A 5,376-nucleotide genomic window follows, 5' to 3' on the forward strand; every position below is an offset into this window, starting at 1 on the left:
ACATTAAAAAGAATTTAAAAAATAAAAAAGAAGAGAATGAACAAGCAGAAAAGAAGACCCAGAGGAGAAGTCCATGTGAAAACACAGAGAAAAAGGCCACGTGAGATTTAAGGGGTGCGTCTACAAGCCAAAGCTTGCAAAGGATTGCTGGCCATCCCCAGAAGCTAGGGGGCATGCCAGGCACACAGATACCCTCTAACAGACCTGTAGGGAATAAACTAATAAAAAAGAAAGAAAGAAAATATGCCTTTTTCCTGATTTTACCAGTGTAGAGTGTAATACAAACATAATTTTTAGTTTATTTCACTTTTCAGATTTGTTTTTAGTTTCTCATGAAGAGAATTGCGGAGCTGAACATTCTAAGACACAATAGACTGCTCTGCCCCTGTTGCTCCTGGTACAGCCCCAATCTCCTCTATTATAACTTTTACTGAAGGTCTAGGTTCTGCTGCACAGACGGAACAGGGAGGTAGGACACTGAGAACCATCTATCATTTATGAACATTAAAAAAAATTCTTTTAGGTTCCTGGATCGAAGTCCAACAATTGTGGGTACATTTGTGCCCACTTCCCCACACCAACGAGGAATTCTCGGACACCATTAGTGTGTCCAAAATTCAACTGAATTCTGACACTATATACCCAAAGGTAGCCTCAGATTCCACAAGTTAAGGGTTTAACACAAGGTTCCCCCACAAGGTAGGACTCTACACGACTGCTCCCACCACCCCAACCGCAGAAGCCAGTCCCAAATCTAGAACGTTACCGGCACTTCTGACTGATTGGCATGATTCCTTCCTCAGGTTCAGTTAATTTGCTAGAATGGCTCACAGAACTTAGAGGAAAGCATTTTACTAACTAGATCACAGGTTTATTGTAAAAAGGATATAACTCAGGAACACCCAGATGGAAGAGATGCACAGGGCAGCCTTCCAAGCCCTCGCCAGGCACGCCACTCTCCCCAAATTTCCATGTGTTCACCAACCCAGAAGCTCTCTGGACCCTGTCTTTTTGGGTTTCCATGGAGGCTTCCTTACAGAGGCATGAGTGATTAAATCATTGGTCATTGGTGATTGGGTCAACCTCCAGGCCCTGTCCCCTCCCCGGAGGTCAGGGGCACAGGACCAAAAGTCCCACTCCTCCAGTCACCTGATTGTGTCCTCTGATGACCAGTCCCCATCCTTAGGTGGCCTAGGGGTTTTTCAAAAGTTATTTTGTTAGCATAACAAAAGACAGCTTTATGACTCTCATTTAAGAAATTCCAAGGGTTTTGGGACCTCTGCGCCTGAAATGAAAGGAAAACCAAATATATATCTCTAATTATAAATGACAATATCACACAATCTGTAGTTTATACGAACACATGAAAAAATCCCCCACTGCCATACACATCCCTTTTATACCTTCTTAAAATGGCAATTAAAATGAAAGTTTTAACTACTGCATAACATATAAAAGTAAGAAACAGGTGGACGTTAAAGAGGGCGGTTTGGACTGGGAGTCAGGTATGGCCTTTGGCCTCAGGCCAGCTGGGGCAGTGCTTACACGCCATCCAGACTGAAGACTGTGTGTAGTCCATTGTTATCAGCACATCACTCAGCTCTTTTGTGACAGGGACGGCTTGTTGTGGGCACTTCTCACCCCTGAGAATGTGGGACCTCAGCAGAACCTAGGGAGAACTCAACTGAGAATGGGCACAGGACAGCTAAGGCGGCGATTCTCCATAAAGCCGGACAAGCAACCGCCACTGCACCCTGTGGATAGCCTGTGACAGGGCCGCCCCGGGCATTGTGTGGCTTTGCCTTCTCTCTGGCCCTCAGACCCCGCTCCTCACCACTGAGAGAAGACAGCCCTCTTTTAAACATCTCTCTTGTTCCCGGGGATGCTTGGAGGACTGAGTGGTTTAGTGCTTGAAGGAAAAATGCCCTGGAGATGTCTGCTTTTGGTGGGAGGAAACGGATGCACAGGGTGACTGTCTGTAGCTGTCTGTCCTGGAGAAGCCCAATCAGATAATAAAGCTGAAAGAAAGAAAGAAAGGAAGGAAGGGAGGAAGGAAGGAATGAAGGAAAGAAGGAAACAGAGAAAGAAAGAAAGAAAGAAAGAAAGAAAGAAAGAAAGGAGGAAGGAAGGAAAGAAGGAAACAGAGAGAGAGAGAAAGAAAGAAAGAAAGAAAGAAAGCTAGATATATACTACACTTCTACACTTAGTGGCCAATGTTTGAGCATTCTATCTTACTTAGAAATTATCCAGATAACTAAAAATTATTACTTAATATTTACCTTTGGCTTTAAAGTTAACTAAGGATCTTGGGAATTTTATTTAAGCTGACATATTACAGAAGCTAATTACTGTTGATATCAAAGAGTTTGTCAGAATTATACTTCAATTTAGTTGAACACATCATTTTATGCTTAAAAAAATTTTTTTTAAACAGCTTTGAAAAAAGGGGCGCCTGGGTGGCGCAGTCGGTTAAGTGTCAGACTTCAGCCAGGTCACGATCTCGCGGTCCGTGAGTTCGAGCCCCGCGTCGGGCTCTGGGCTGACGGCTCAGAGCCTGGAGCCTGTTTCCGATTCTGTGTCTCCCTCTCTCTCTGCCCCTCCCCTGTTCATGCTCTGTCTCTCTCTGTCCCAAAAATAAACGTTGAAAAAAAAAATAAATAAAAAATAAACAGCTTTGAAAAAAAACAAAACAGCTTTGTTGGGGTGCCTGGGTGACTCACTCGGTTGAGCATCCAACTTTGGATTTCAGCTCAGGTCATGATCCCGGGGTCATGGGATAGAGCGCTGCATTGGGCTTTGTGCTGACAGTGTGGAGCCTGCCTGGGATTCTCTCTTTCTTCCTCTCTCTCTCTGCCCCTCCTCGACTCTCTCTCAAAATAAATAAATTTTTTTAAAAATTTAAAAAATAAAATAAAAGTCGAATTGTAGATTCCTTATGAAATCTCTGGACAGAGTTTACTTCTCTGGCCTGGTTAGCTGCTCAGTGCCACGTTGCCCTAGGTCTGCTGACCAGGCTACAAGAAGACTTTACTGCTGCTTGATGTAAATGAATCAGGCCAGATACCGTGAGGCCAGAGTTTTTCCATGGTCAAGAATAATCTTTGGAGAATATTTGTGGCCCCAACCGGGGACTTGTAAGAGAAATCATATAAAATTGGTAATAAGGCAAAAGGATGATGACATGTCCTTTTTTTTTTAAGTTTTTTTTTTTTTAAACTTCTTATTTTGAATGAATTTTCCATTTCCAGAGACTTGCAGTGATAGTGCACAGTGTTCTCATGGATCCGTCACCCAACATCTCACAAGGTTAATGTCTTATGTAAGCAGGAACAGTTTTTTGTTTTTTTAGTTTTCTTTTTTTTGTTTTTTTTTTACATTTATTTACTTTTGAGGAACAGAGTGAGACAAAGCATGAGCGGGGGAGGGGCAGAGAGAGAAGGAGACAATCTGAAGCAGGCTCCAGGCTCTGAGCAAGCGGTCAGCACAGAGCCTGATGTGGGGCTCCAACACACAAACTGTGAGATCATGACCTGAGCTGAAGTCGGAGGCTTAACCGACTGAGCCACCCAGGTGCCCCTGTTTTTTCAGTTTTTTTTTTTATAGTTAATGTTTTATTACTTAAAGCTATAACAGTTAAAAGCCCAGTTCTTCCTCAAGCTTTTATTTCATATACTGATTATATCATTCTTTTAAAAATATTTATACTGTTTCATATTCACATAATTCCATTTAAATTTGTATTGTTCTAATATTTCTTAACGTTCTATTTATAAATCCAGAAAACTTTATTTATCCCTTTAAGGTGGCTTTTACAATTCCTTACATTTCCTTAAGTTTTAGCTGCACATATAAAATAACATAGAAATTATAAAATAAAAATAAAAATAAAATAAATAAAATAGCATAATCTTTTCATGATTAGTCTTTCCAAAGGTTGATTTTTTTTAAAGTTTATTTATTTAAGCAATCTCAACACTCAATGCGGGGCTTGAACTCGTGACCCTGAGATCGAGAAAACCGCCAGAAGACTAGCAGAACAGACTCTCCAGAGCCAAGCGTAGACAAGAGGCCCACGGAAGAGTGTAGGAAAGGCAGAGAGGCGGTGCATGCTACAGGGACTGGTGGGAGGGAGCCTGGGCGGTGGAGGGGCAGCCCGCCTGGCAAGGCAGAGCCCCCAAGTCTGGCTTGCAAAAGCGGGGGCGCCGGACTGGGTGAGTTCTGACAGTCAGCGGGACTTAACATCTGGAATGTTAAAAGTCAACAGCTCTGCTCCAAGAGCAGGAGGGCGAGAGGACACCGGGAGGGAGAGGTGTTGAGCCCTGGAAGACAGAGCTCAGCTTGGAGGGGAACAAAGGCGTTGGCAAGCACCATCTCCCTCTCCCATCCCCCAGCCAAAATCCCAAAGGGAGTCAGTTCCCGTCCGAACTTGCTTGCACCAAGCAAACACCAGGTGCTGTGCTTCTGTGGATCCATCCCTCCGACGTGTCTGCCTACCTCCTGGTGCCACAGGGCCCCTCCCACAGGGGACCACCGAAGGCAAAGCGAGCTAAGCCTGCCGCTCCTGCCCCTGTGCACCTTGCAGATCCACCCCGCCAATACGCCAGATCCCATAGAAGCAGCACCACAAGCCTGGCAGTGTGCAAGTAGCCCAGACAGGGGCCACACTACTCCACAGTGAGCCCTGCCCCTGGGAGAGGGGAAGAGAAGGTACACACCAGTCTGACTGTGGCCCCAGCAGTGGCTGGGGGCAGACATCAGGTCTGACTGCGGCCCCGCCCACCAACACAAGTTACTCCAGACAGCACAGGGGAAGTGCCCTGCAGTTCCTCACCACTCCAGGGACTATCCAAAATGATGAAATGGAAGAACTCTCTTCAAAAGAAACTCCAGGAAATAGAGACAGCTAACAAATTGATCAAAAACAATTTAAGCAATATAATGGAACAAGAATTTAGAATAACAGTCATAAAGTTAATCGCTGGGCTTGAAAAAAGTAGAGGACAGCAGAGAATCTATTGCTACAGAGATCAAGGGACTAAGAAATAGTCATGAGGAATTAAAAAATGCTCTAAATGAGGTGCAAAATAAAATGGAGGCAGCCATAGCACAGATTGAAGAGGCAGAGGAGAGAATAGGTGAATTACAAGATAAAATTATGCAAAAAGAGAAGCTGAGAAAAAGAGATATTAAAAAAAATCCAGGAGTATGAGGGGAGAATTAGAGAACTAAGTGATGCAATCAAACAGAACAATATCCGTATAATAGGAATTCCAGAAGAGGAAGAGAGAGAGAAAGGGACTGAAGGTGTACTTGAATAAATCATAGCTGAGAACTTGCCTGATCTCGGGAAGGAAAAAGGCATGGAAATCCAAGAGA

This window comes from Prionailurus bengalensis, chromosome C1, assembly GCF_016509475.1.
Source record: "Prionailurus bengalensis isolate Pbe53 chromosome C1, Fcat_Pben_1.1_paternal_pri, whole genome shotgun sequence".
In the NCBI taxonomy this organism is placed as follows: domain Eukaryota; kingdom Metazoa; phylum Chordata; class Mammalia; order Carnivora; family Felidae; genus Prionailurus; species Prionailurus bengalensis.